Source organism: Gorilla gorilla, chromosome 2, assembly GCF_029281585.2.
Source record: "Gorilla gorilla gorilla isolate KB3781 chromosome 2, NHGRI_mGorGor1-v2.1_pri, whole genome shotgun sequence".
In the NCBI taxonomy this organism is placed as follows: Eukaryota; Metazoa; Chordata; class Mammalia; order Primates; family Hominidae; genus Gorilla; species Gorilla gorilla.
In genome coordinates, this window is record NC_086017.1 from 82,763,508 (window position 1) to 82,777,900 (window position 14,393).

The 14,393-nt window shown below is 40.0% G+C and overlaps 1 long non-coding RNA gene and 1 pseudogene across 2 annotated transcripts in view; one reads left to right on the top strand and one right to left on the bottom strand.

Moving 5' to 3' along the window:
• Nucleotides 1-14,393, top strand: part of LOC109026326 (uncharacterized) — a 38,445-nt gene that overhangs the window by 20,290 nt on the left and 3,762 nt on the right. For both annotated transcript variants that reach the window (XR_008678461.2, XR_010132874.1), the window contains exon 2: nucleotides 4,490-4,599. This is a non-coding gene — a long non-coding RNA (uncharacterized lncRNA). The remainder of the gene's footprint in view (nucleotides 1-4,489; nucleotides 4,600-14,393) is intronic.
• On the bottom strand, nucleotides 7,662-9,031 carry LOC101147912 (26S proteasome non-ATPase regulatory subunit 12-like; annotated as a pseudogene).

Below are 14,393 nucleotides of genomic sequence, written 5' to 3' on the forward strand. Positions count from 1 at the left end.
GCTGGTCTCGAACTCTTGACCTCAGGTCATCCACCAACCTCAGCCTCCCAAAGTGCTGGGATTAGAGGCGTGAGCCACTATTCTAGTGTTTCTTTTGAAATTACCATAGGCTAATAGACTCAGAAATTATCTTGAAATGTTTAAAACAATAATCTTTTTTAGGTTTAGGAAAGCATATCAAATGTACATATCACAAAGTGAATGTGCTTCCTCTTCCACCTTCCCAGAAAAAACCAATAACCTGACTTCTAATACCAGAGATTCGTTTGACCTGTTTTTGAGCTTTATATGACTAAAATAAGATAGTGTGCACTCTTTTGTCTTTGGCTTTTTACCCTCAATATTAGGTTAATGCAATTCACCCACAGTTGGACATAGCAGCAGCTTTATTTAATCTCATTGACATGTAGTATTTCATCACTTGAATATGCTCATGTATCCACTCTACTTTTGTTGGGCATTTGAATAATTTCCAGTTTTTAGCTATCATAGATAAAGTTGCTCTGAACTTTCTTTTGTGTGTCTTTTGATGCACTTAAGTATGATTCCTATTAAATGTATATTACATCTGGGAGTGGAATTTCTAGTCATAGACTATGCATATATTTAGTTTTAATAGATTCTGTCGAAGAGTTTTTCAAATTGGTTGGACCAGTTTACACTCCCACTGGGAGTGTATGAGTTTCGGTTGCTTCACAATCTCACCAATGCTAGATATTATCAGTCTTCTTCATTTTAGCTATTCTGAAAGATATGTCATCATTGGTTATGCCTCCCAATATTTTGTTATGAAATTTTTTGGCCAGCCACAGTGGCTCACACCTGTAATCCCAGCACTTTGGAAGGCCGAGGTGGACGGATCACCCGAGGTTGGGAGTTCAAGACCAGCCTGGCCAACATGGTAAAACCCCATCTCTACTAAAAATACAAAAATTAGCTAGGCGTGGTGGTGCATGCCTGTAATCCCAGCTACTCAGGAGGCTGAGGCAGGAGAATCGCTTGAACCCAGAAGGCGGAGGTTATAGTGAGCTGAGATTGCACCATTGCACTCCAGCCTGGATGGCAGAGTGAAACTCTGTCTCAAAAAAACAAATAAATAATTAAAAAGAACTGTTTCAAGCACACAGAGAAGTCTAAAGAAACATTATAATGAATATTGTATATTCACCTATACTCTTATATTTTTAATATTTCCATTTATCATTAGCTATACATTCTGTTAAAAAAACAAACAACTAACTTTAGATTTTGTTAGGAAAAATATAACTAATATTACTATTTTCCTTCTGAACAAAACAGGAACCTTAACTTTTTGCTTTTCTTCTTCTTCTTCTTCTTTTAAATAACAGGGTCTCACTCTGTTGCCTAGGCTGGAGTGCAGTGGCATGATCTTAGCACACTGCAGCCTGCAACTCCTGGGCTCAAGTGATCCTCCCACCTCAGCTTCCTGAGTAACTGGAATCACAGACATGTGTCAGCACACCCAACTAATTTTTTTATTTTTTTGTAGAAACAGGGTCTTGCTATGTTGCTCAGGCTGGTCTCAAACTCCTGGCCTCAAACGAGACTCCTGCCTTGGCCTCCCAAAACACTGGGATTACAGGCATGAGTCATTGCACCAGGTCTTAACTTTTTAAATCTGCTCTGAATTATTCCCACCTATCTTCCATGTTTTTGTTTATAGATGTCCATCACATGTTGATTATAAACCACCTCCAAAATATTTTTTGTGGCTGTTTTTACATTTGTGAAAATATTTTACCATTTTCTTTCTTTCTTTCTTTCTTTGAGACAGAGTTACACTCTGTTGCCTAGGCTGGAGTGCAGTGGCGCAATCAAAGCTTACTGCAGCCTCGACCTCCTGGGTTCAGGTGAACCTCCTATCTCAACCTCCCAAGTAGCTGGGACTATAGGCATGCACCACCACATCCAGCTAATTTTTGTATTTTTTGTAGAGACGGTTTTACCATATACCCCAGGCTGTTCTCAAACTCCTGTGTTCAAGTGATCTGCCCACCGCAGCCTTCCAAAGTGCTGGGATTACAAGTGTGAGCCACCATGCCAGCCTTTGCTTTTTCAATCTAAAGATTTGTATCTTTTTCAGTTCTATAGACCTCTCAACCATTTTCACTTTTAATATCACCTCCCTTTCCTCCGACCCTCAGTCTTTCCTTCTAGAACTCTGATTAGAAGCATACTAAATCTTTTCACTCTATTCTGTCTTTAATGTCTTAATTTTTAATTTTTTAAATCTCTTAGTGCTCTATTTTCAGTAACTTTCTTAGATCTATCTTCCAGTTTTTTTAGTTTCCTCCTTAGCTCCTTTTTTTTTTTTTTGAGATGGAGTCTCACTCTGTCGCCCAGGCTGGAGTGCAATGGCGTGATTTCAGCTCACTGCAACCTCCACCTCCCAGGTTCAAGTGATTGTCCTGCCTCAGCCTCCTGAGTAGCTGGAATTACAGGCGCGCACCACCAGGCCTGGCTAATTTTTGTATTTTTAGTAGAGACGGGGTTTCCTCATGTTGGTCAGGCTTGTCTCAAACTCCTCACCTCGTGATCCGCCCACCTCGGCCTCCCAAAGTGCTGGGATTACAGGTGTGAGCCACCGTGCCTGGCCGTTAGCTACATTTTATGTACTATTTAGCCCATAAATTGTTTCTAGTTTTAATCATCACATATTCTGTATTTTAGAAGTTATACATTTTTTTCCTAATCTTCCTTATACCTTTTGATAATCTCTTATACCTACATCATAGTTTCCATAACCTTCTAATTTTTTTAGAACTATTGAGCATACTTATTTAATATTCCACACTGGCCATTCCAAGGCCTATACTGGAGGTTATTCTCTGCAGTTTGTTATCTCTGCTCATTCTTGCTTATCATGGCTTATTTCTTTGTGTGTTCTATAGTTTGGGATTATGAAATGAGGGTCCTTGAAATTTTATATGTGTAAATCCCTTGAAACCTAGTGTAGTAGCTTCCTAGGGCTGCCATAGCAAATTAAACTGGAGGGCTTAAACAACAGAAATTTATTCTCCCACAGTTCAGGAGGCAAAAAGTCTGAAATCAAAATGCCAGCAAGGCTATGCTTCCTCTGACGGCTCTCTGGAGAATCCATCCTTGCCTCTTCCAGGTTCTGTGGCTCGTAGCATTCTTTGGTTTGTGGCAGCATGATGCCAATTTCTCTGTCCATCTTCACATGGCCTTCTTTCACAGAGAGGACTCTCTGTGTCCTCCTTTCCTCTTCTTGTAAGGAAGAGGACATCAGTCATAAGGGCCCACTTTAAATCCGGGATGATTCATCTTGAGATCCTTAATTAATTACATCTGCTAAGAACCTAGTTCCAAATTAGGTCACATTCTGACGGTGCTGGGTAGACACGCATTTTAAGGAGACACTCTTCAACCGACTACAATGAGGATTAGAATATCTGTGGCCAATGAAAATTTGTTTTTGCTTTTGGAAATTGGAGGAACTAACAACCTGTAACTGTTTTAACCTAACATTTTGGCTTGGGGTTTTTTTGCTGTTATTTTTTGTTTTTTGGGATTTTATTTTTGTTTTTGTTTTTGTTTTGAGACAAAGTCTCACTCTGTCACCCAGGCTGGGTGCAGTGGTACAATCACAGCTCACTGAAGCTTTGACCTCCTGGGCTCAAGAGATCCCCCCACTTTAGCCTCCTGAGTAGCTGGGACTACAGGTGTGTGCCACCATGCCTGGCTAACTTTTAGATTTTTGGTAGAGACGGGGTCTCACTGTGTTGCCCTGGCTGGTCTTAAACTCCTAGGCTCAAGCAATCCTCCCACTTTGGCCTCCCAAAATGCTGGGATTACAGGTGTGAGCCACCACACCTGGCCGGATTTTTTTTTTTTTTAACTCATAGAAGACAACCCCATTTGAAGGTGAGTTATTAAGAATTCTCAAATTATTTTTTTTCCTTTTCCCTCCTTTGAGAAACACAGTTGACACAAACAATATTTCTCCCATCTTCTGTGAAGTGTTTTCTAGAGTCTAGTTTTTTTTCTTTTTTTTGAGATGGAGTTTCGCTCTGTCACCCAGGCTGGAGTGCAATGGTGCAATCTCGGCTCACTGCAACCTCTGCCTCCCAGGTTCAAGCAATGCTCCTGCCTCAGCCTCCCAAGTAGCTGGGATTACAGGCGCCCACCACTATGCCTGGGTAATTTTTGTATTTTTTAGTAGATACGGGATTTCACCATGTTAGTCAGGCTGGTCTCAAACTCCTGACCTCAGGTGATCATCCACCAGCCTCAGCCTCCCAAAGTGCTGGGATTACAGGCGTGAGCCACCGCCCCCTAGGTGTTTTCTAGATTCTTAATCAAAATGCTAATCTATGAAGGACCTCGTGTTGTTTTAAGTATCCCAACTCTAACCTCACACCTTGCTTGGGATCTAAGCTGTCTCCTGTTCAAAGAAAAGTTTGATTTTAATGCTGAATAACCGTTCTGGTTTCTGATTTTCTTATAGTGTCTTTGCCTCAGAGATTTTCTTCATTTTTCCCACCAGCTCAGTCATGCATATCAAAAGAAGTTTATGCACAATTGAAGGACACCAGCTAAAATTTGAACAAATAAGAGGTGTGTAATCATGTTGAATAGAAAAACTCAACATCATGAAGATTTTAATTCTCCCTAATTTAATTTATAAATTTGTCTCAGTACCAATAAAGGTTTTTTTTTTTAATTTTAGAATGAGACAAACTAGTTTTGAGTTCAGATGGAAAAATAAAATAGCCTGGAAAGCTTTAAAACTATGAGACTTATTCTACTAAACATTTAAACACATTAAAAATGTTAAGTACATAAAATTGCATTTGTATCTGGGAAACAGACAAATAGAATAAGATTGAAAGCCCAAAAATATTCCACATACACATGGGAGTGTCTTACATGACAAAGGTGGCATCTCAAATTGATGTGGCAAAGACAGACTATATGGTATTTGTTTGAGACAACTGAGTAACCACCTGAAAAAAAATTAAGTTGGGCCCATACCTCCATCAGGATGAACTCCAAGTGGATCAAAGATTTAAATTTTAAAATGAAACTATATTTACTGATAAGAGTTATTTATATATATTCTGGATAGTCCTACAAATCAATAAAAGAGAAGTAACTCAAAAGAAAAATGGGCGAAAGACTTGAGCAAATACATCATAAAATAAGATGTTAGGCCGCACACGGTGGCTCACGTCTGTAATCCCAGCACTTTGAGAGGCTGAGGTGGGTGGCTAACCTGAGTTCAGGAGTTCATGACCAGCCTGATCAACATGGTGAAACCCCGTCTCTACTAAAACTACAAAAAAATTAGCTGGGCATGGTGGCACACACCTGTAATCCCAGCTACTAGGGAGGCTGAGGCAGGAGAATCACTTGAACTTGGGAGGCGGAGGTTGCAGTGAGCCAAGATCACACCATTGCACTCCAGCTTGGGCGACAGAGCAAGACTGCATCTCAAAAAATAATAATTAAGAAAAAAGACGTCTAATTGGCCAATAAATAAATGAAAAGATATTTAACTTCATTAGTCATTGGGGAAGTGCAAATTAAACCCATAATGAAATACTACTACATACCCACCAGAATGGTTAAAAAAAAAAAAAAAGCCTAATGATACTAAGTAATGAAAAAGATGTGCATTAACCACAACTCTTATACCCTGCTGATGGGTAGGTAAGTTGATGCAATCACTTGGGGAAAATGTTGCACAGCATCCACAAAAGCTAAATATACGCCTACTTGGAGACACAGTGATTTCCCTCGTAGGTGTATACCCAGCAGAAATGTACACAATGATGTACAAAGAAGGTATACACTGAAGAGATTTCCTTTCACCCCTGTCCTCCATCTGCTCTGGGCTTCTTACTGTATAACGTAAAAATGTCTTCATTATTCAAATCCTGCTAATTAAAGTGTTGGACCAGCAGCAGCAGCAGGATCTAACAGGTTACTACAGCTTGTCAGAAGTGCAGAATATCAGGTTATGCCCAGATATACTACATTCATACCTGCAATTTTATAAGATCCTCAGATAATTCATCCACACCATAAAGTTAGAAAGCCCTAGTTTAAGCCATTGTTACTCAAGTATTCTCTTCCGTGCAGTTGAAAACATTCTAACTAATATAGACATAGCCCAAAATATCTTTCCCACCCGAGTTATTCATTGACTACTACCTCATATATGTCAGTTTACAGCCTTCTCTTTGCTCAAGCAAACACACACACACACACACACACACACACACACACACACACACACACACACACCCGGGAAGTATGTTTAAGAACATAGACACGTGGGAGTCCGAGGCGGGCAGATCACAATGTCGAGAGATCAAGACCATCCTGACCAGCATGGTGGAAACCCTGTCTCTTCCAAAAATACAAAAATTAGCCGGGCGTGGTGGTGCGTGCCTGTAGTCCCAGCTACTCGGGAGGCTGAGGCAGGACAATCGCTTGAACCCGGTAACCCAGGAGGCAGAGGTTGCAGTGCGCAATACTGCACTCTAGCCTGGCGACAGAGCGAGACTATCTCAAAAGAAAAAAAAAAAAAAAAGCAAAAAGAACATAGACACCTAGTGGCCAGGCATAGATACCTAGAGGCCAGACACAGTGATGCATGCCGGCAATTCCAGCACTTTGGGAGGCCGAGGCAGGCAGATCACTTGAGTTTAGGAGTTTGAGACCAGCGTGGCCAACATGGCAAAACCCCGTCTCTACAAAAAATACAAAAATTAGCTGGGCTTGGTAGTGCACACCTGTGGTCCCAGCTACCCTGGAGGCCTAGGTGCAAGGATTGCTTGAGCCTGGGCGATGGAGCCTGCAGTAAGCCAAGATCACACCACTGCACTACTCCAGCCTGGGCAACAAAGTGAGGTGAGACTGCCTCAAAAAAACAAAAAACTAAAAAAACAAAACAAAACAAAAAAGCAAAACCATAGACAGTGAAGCCAGAATACCTGAATGAAAAACCAAAAATAAAAATTGAGTTTTTAATAGAGCAGTTTTAGGTTCACATCAAAATTGAGTAGAAAGGAGAGTTTTCATATGCTCTTTGCCCCCACTCATGCACATATATTTTTCCATATACTATATTCTCCACTGTTTAGTTCATTTTGTGCTGCTACAACGGAATACCACAGACTGAGTTATTTATTTATTTATTTATTCATTCATTCGTTCATTTATTCATTTAGAGACAGGGTCTTGCTCTGTTGCCCTGGCTGGAGTAAAGTGGTGCAATCATAGTCCACTGCAGCCTTGACCTTCCGGACTCAAGCAGTCCTCTCACCTGAGCCTCCCAAGTAGCTGAGAGACCACAGGCACAAGCCACCACATCCAGCTAATTTATTTTTATTTTTTTAGAGATATAGCCTTCCTATGTTGCTCAGTCTGGTCTCGAACTCCTGGGCTCAAGTGATCCTCCTGTCTCAGCCTCCCAAAGTGCTAGGATTACAGCCTCCCACCTCAGCCTCCTAATGTTCAGGAATTAACACATGTGAGCCACTACATCCAGCCCATTTTCAAATAACACTGTATCATTTCGCTGGTAATGCAAATGTCTTTTTTTTAAACAGTCTTTTTTTAAACAAAAAATGACTTCGAATTTTAACTCTTTTTTAAAAGCATTAAGACCCTTATTGTAGATTATGTATCATCTCCTCTTTAGCTATGAGATGTGTAGTTTTGTTAACCAGAGACATTAATGAGTTCAGTTTCTGAGACCAGTCATTTCATAAATTATTTGGATCCTTGGGTCTCTGGACGTTGTTAATTCCTGCTAATCTGTCTACTTTAGCAAATATGGTCTTGTTAACTACTAGATTTGAGAGAAAGGCTTCGGACTCATCAACAGATAGATCCAGAAGCTGTACCATCCTTTTCATTGTCATCCGAGTATAATACTTGGCCATTATTCTAATATTATGTTCAACAACTCTGTTACTCAAATCTTTCCACCTTTTTTCGCCTTCCTCTGTAGAACCAAAAGCATCAGTTGCAGGACTGCCAACGGAACCTTTTCTTAATTCCATTTCATAGTCCTCCACAAGTGTGGACCAACGCATCAACTCCATTGTGGTGAAAAGTTTTAGAAGATCCTTGTATTTGGGAATTTCTTCTGACTTCTTGTCACCACTTATTCGGTGAACCAAATCTGACTGTTCATTGTCAAAAGGAGCCAGGGTAACATAGGGTACAACACTCTTCATAGCCTGCTGCCATTTTTCACTTTCTGCCTGTATACAGGGAGTATTATATATTGCTCTGTAGTGCTTACAAATAAATAAATAGGATCCCTCGTGTTCATCCAGCTGAGTCATTAAATTATCGTACTTCAACTTTAATTTCGCTGTATTTTCTTCCTGGAAAAACTTGGTGTTAATTTTCTTACTGATGATTTATGTTCAAATGTAATCCTTTACAGCTAGGCAGAGCCTCATTTGCTCCAAAATAAATTCCACTTGCTCTTTCTTTTGCATTGATCCATAGGTTTCCACCTGTAGCTCCTATAAACGGAGGCTGCCTCTTTCACATCACCATTTTGTTCTTTTATAGTTGCTAATGTTTTAGTCAGTCAAGCACACTCAATTTCAACATAAATCTTGCCTTCGGTAACCATTCATAGAGTATCAGTTAATTGAAGTTTGATAGGAAGGTCTGTGATTTCCTCAACATAAATACAGTACTACTGAACCATTTTGGCAACAGCTTGTATTAATTGACTCCGCCTTTTGGACAAAAGTGTAATATTTTCATTAAGTAAATCCCATTATTTAGCCTCATAGCACATCTTCACTACTGCAACTAAGATTTGGGATGTTGACCCCATATCAGAAGCAGTACGAGTCTGTTTTTCCAAAGAGAGAAGGGTTTCCATGACTTCTTGAAGTCTTCCTTCCTTGGCCAGCTTCTCACACTCGGGTAGGCACTGATCTACCGTGGCGTTGTAGTCCACTTCCATTTTGAAGATGCGCCTGTCAGCCCACTCCAAGTGGCCGTCTGCCATGGTCTCTGCCTGAGTGTCCCTTGCTGTCCCTCTGCTTTGGCCACCACTCATCACCCACACCGGAAGCTGCCTGCGCACCTGCTCCGCAAATGTCTTATAATAACAAAATATTCCTAATACTTCCCTCCCATCCCTTGTGTTATTACTGTCATTCCTTCCACTTATACATAAGCTTTAATCATCAAATACATTGTTATTATTTTGAACAAACCTTTTGTTATATCAATTAAGAATTTTTTAAAATATGTGTTGTATTTTATCTTCACTTACTCATTCTCTTAAGCTCTTCCTTTCTTTATGTAGATCCGAGGTTTGGACCTACATCATTTTCCTTCTCTCTGAAGAATTTCTTTTCACGATTCCTGCAAAGCAATTATATTGGCAACAAATTCCCTCAATTTTTGTTTGTCTAAGAAATTCTTTATTTCTCCTTCACTTTTGAAGGATAATTTATCAGGATACAGAGTTCTAGACTCGTGTTTTTTTTTCTTCAACACTTCATGTATTTCCTTACTCTGTTCTCGCTTGCATGATTTCTGAGGAGAAATCAGATGTAATTCTCATCTTTACTCCTTTACAGTTAAGATTTTATTTTCTGACTTGTTTCAAGATTTTTTTCTTTACCTTTGATTTTATGCAGTTTAAATATGATATGCCTAGGTATAGTCTCTTTCTTTCTTTTTCTCTTTCACACTTACATTGCTTAGTTTTCTGAGCTTCTTGGATCTGTGGCTTAGGGTCTGCTATGGTTTGAATATGGTTTGTCCCTGCCAAAACTCGTGTTGAAATTTAATCTTCAATGTGGTGGTGTGGGGAGATGGGACCTACTGGGAGGTGTTTGGGTCAAGGTGGCAGATCCCTCATGAATTGCTTGGTGCTGTTCTTGTGGGTGTAAGTGAGTGCTCACTCTGGTGAGATTAAATTCATTTTTGAGAAAATGGATTTGTTCCCTCAAAAGTGGGTTATTATAAAGCCAGAATGCCCCTTGGGTTTTCTCTCTGGATGTGTCTACTTCCCCTTTTACTTTCTCCGCCATGTTATGACACAGTGCAAAAGCCTTTGCCAGAAGCCACACACCCTTAACTTCCTAGCTTACAGAACATTAAGCTAAGTAGGCTGAGCACAGTGGCTCACGCCTGTAATCCCAGCACTTTGGGAGGCTGAGGCGGATGGCTCACTTAAAGTCAGAGTTCGAGTCCAGCCTAGGCAAGATGGTGAAACCCAGTCTCTATTAAAAATACAAAAATTAGCCAGGCGTGGAAGTATGCTCCTCAGGAGACTGAGGCACAAGAATCACTTTAACTGAGCAGGTAGAGGTTGCAGTGAGCCAAGATCGTGCCTGCACTCCAGCCTGGGCAACAATGTGAGATTCTGTCTCAAAAAAAAAAAAATTGAGCTAAGTAAATCTCTTTTTTAAATAAATTATCCAGTCTGTTATATCAACACAAAATAAACTAAGACAATGTCTGACATTAACTTGAAGAAATTCTCAGTCATTATTGCTTCAAATATTTCTTCTGTTTCTTTCTTCTCCTTCTGGTATTCTCATTACACATAAATTACATATACCTTTGTAGTTACCCCACACTTCTTGGATATTCTGTTCCATTTCTTTTTCAGCCTGGTTCCTCCCTTTTGCTCTATTGCTTCTTCTCTGGCCATGTGATCTCTGCACATGGCTGGCTCCCCTTAACCTTTCACCATGAGTAGAAGGAGCTTGATGCCCTCACCAGAAGCAGATGCTGATGCCATGCTTCTTCTATAGCCTGCAGAACTGTGAGCCAAAGAAACCTCTTTTTAAAAGAATAGGCAAGGCATGGTGGCTCACACCTGTAATCCCAGCACTTTGGGAGGCCAAGATGGGTGAATCACTTGAGCTCAGGAGTTCGAGACCAGCCTGGCCAACATCGTGAAACGCTGTCTCTACTAAAAAATACAAAACTTAGCTGGGCGTGGTGGCAGGTACCTGTAATCCCAGCTACTTAGGAGGCTGAGGCAGAAGAATTGCTTCAACCCAGGAGGTGGAGTTTGCAGTGAGCCGAGATCTTGCCACTGTACTCCAGCCTGGGCAACAGAGCGAGACTCCATCTCAAAAAAATAAAAATAAAAAATAAATTATCCAGTTTCAGGCATCATTTTATAGCAACACTAAGTGGACTAAGACAAAGCCCTTAGATTATAAATCATAGTTGTTTTAAATTTCCAGTCTGATCAGTTCTCAAAAGAAGATATACAAATGGCCAACAAGCATATGGAAAAATGCTCAACATCACTAATTATCAGGGAAATGCAAATCAAAACCACAATACGATACCACTTCACTCCTACAAGAATGGCCATAATAAAACAAAATCAAAAAATAATAGATGTTGGCGTGGATGTGGTGAAAAGGGAACACTTTTACGCTGTTGGTGGGAATATAAACTAGTACAACCACTATGGAAAACAGTGTGGAGATTTCTTAAAGAAGTAAGAGTAGTTCTACTGTTTGATCTAGCAATCCCACTGCTAGGTATCTACCAGAGGAAAAGAAGTCATTGTACGAAAAAGATACTTGCACTTGCATGTTTAGGCAGCAAAATTGCAATTACAAAAATATGGAACCAGCCCAAATGCCCATTGATCAATGAACATGTATACCATGGAACACTACTCAGCCATAAAAAGGAATGAAATAATGGCATTCTCTGCAACATGGATGGAAATGGAGACTATTATTCTAAGTGAAGTAACTCAGGAATGGAAAACCAAACATTGTATGTTCTCACTCATATGTGGGAGCTAAGCTATGAGGTCGCAAAGGCATAAGAATGATACATTGGACTTTGGGGACATGGGGGAAAGGGTGGGGAGTGGCAAGGAATAAAAACTACACATTGGGGGCCAGGCGCAGTGGCTCACAACTGTAATCCCAGCACTTTGGGAGGCCGAGGTGGGCGGATCACGAAGTCAGGAGATCGAGACCATCCTGGCTAACACGGTGAAACCCCATCTCTACTAAAAATACAAAAAATTAGCCAGGCATGGTGGTGGGTGCCTGTAGTCTCAGCTACTGGGGAGGCTAAGGCAGGAGAATGGGGTGAACCCGGGAGGCGGAGCTTGCAGTGAGCCGAGATTGTGCCACTGCACTCCAGCCTGGGTGACAGAGCAAGACTCCGCCTCAAAACAAACAAACAAACAAAAACTACACATTGGGTACAGTGTACACTGCTCAGGTGATGGGTGCACCAAAAGCTCAGAAATTACCACTAAAGAACTTATTCATGTAACCAAACACCACCAGTTCCTCAAAAACCTATTGAAATAAAACAAAAGTAAAATCTATCTACCAAAAAAATTAAATAAATAAATTTCCAGTCTGATAATTCCAACATCTGTGGCGTATCTGAGTCTAGTTCTAGTGTTTGCATTGTCTCTTCAAACTGTATTTTTAGTCTTCTGTATGCCATGCAATTTTTTGTTACATGTTGTATACAATGTAATAGAGAAAATAAACTATGGTAAATAGGCTTTTAGTGATATGGTGGTAAGGTGTCGGGAGGGGAAGCATTCTATAGTCCTATGATTAGGTCGCTGATTTTAATGAGCCTATGCCCCTTGGCTAGAAACTTCACAAGTGCTTCCAGTCCCCCTCTACGTAGGTGGGACAGGATGGTTAAAGGGAGCTGAAGTTGGGTATTTCCCTTCCCCAGTTCACTTAAGCTCCGATAAACCCCGACAGGTTGGTAAAAAATAGTTTCTCTTGAGGGCAGGAAGAAGGCCTGATGTATTTAAAAATGATTACTTTTTCCTCCCCTTGCCAGAGCAGTAGGGGATTTTCCTCTAGTGTTCACTGTGAGAACCTGGCAGAGCTCCTGGAGGTAAACTCACAGAAGTGTGGGTCCTGTAAGACTGAGCCCCACCAACCACCAGGATTTTTAACTTTCTGACTTTTCCACACTAAGCCTTCAGCAATTTGTGAATTATAGTTTAGGTTTTCCTACCCCAGCACTGGTTCCTGCAGAGGTTTCTGCTTGGGTTAAGTTGCACTTAATTCTCTGTATTTCCCTGGCCTTTCAAATTCTGGGACAATGGTTTGCCCTGTGACGTTACTTCTCTGATGGACCTAAAAATAATTGTTAAATTTCAGTTCGTGCAACTTTTCACTTGTTGTTAGGACAGAATAATGAGGTACAAACTCCTTACATGACAGACTGGAAACCAGAAGTCGTATCTGCTTTTTCTTTTTAGCTGAGCAAATTAGCTAACTCTTCTGTGTCTTAATCTCCTTATCAATAAATGACGTAATAGCATCTACCCCTTAGATTATATGAGTTAACACATGTAAAGTTCTTAGAATGGAACTAGCATTTAGTAAGACATAATGAATGTTAATAATGACTGCTACTATTAGTGCATTTGTGATGTAACTTCAAAATAGGAATATATGTATATATATATACACAGATATAATAAATAGTTTATAATATCAATAAATATATATTACTCCTTAATCACTGCTTTATTAGATCAATGTTTGCTGGATAGGGCTCCAGATTGGGCCAAGTTAGGATGAATAGCTAACAACTAGTAGATGACAATGAATGCTTTATGGTAACCATTAATTTCACATAGAATTGCTGCACTTAATTCTCACAAGAAATATATAAATGCTATTATTATCCTCATTTGATACATGAGGACATGAAGCTTAGGAAGAGAAAGTAACTTGCCCAGAAGTGTGCAGCTAGTAAGGAATGGAGCTAATATTTGACCCTAAGAAATTTTACTACAGAACATGAGCTCATATTTTTCTGCCTTCTAATTTATTATTTTTTAAAAGCTGTATAATATTCTACAATGGTATAAATGGTCAGCTGATTTACAACAAATACTAATAATATTCACTGAGAGAAAGATGATCTTTTTAACAAATGGGTTAATTAAATATCCATAGAAAAACATAAATCCTGTCCTCTGCCTTTATACGTTACACATAAAAATAATCCACGATCGGTTGTAGATCTACCTGTGAAAAATCAAATAATATAGAGTCTAGAACTATGCTTTCCAACATGGCAGCCATTAGCCCCATGTTACTATTTAAATTAAATAAAATTAAAAATCATTTCCTTAGTTGTACCAGCCACATTTCAAGTGCTCCACAGCCACATGGGGTTGTGGGACTACCATATTGGATGGGAAAGATATTGAACATTACCATTATCACAGAAACTTCTATCTTTTATTTATTATTTTTATTTTTGTAGACATAGGGTCTCACTTTGTTGCCCAGGCTAGTCTTGAACTTCTGGCCTCAAGTGATTCTCCTACCTCCTGTTCCAAAGTACTAGGATTACGGGTGTGAACCACCATGCCCAGC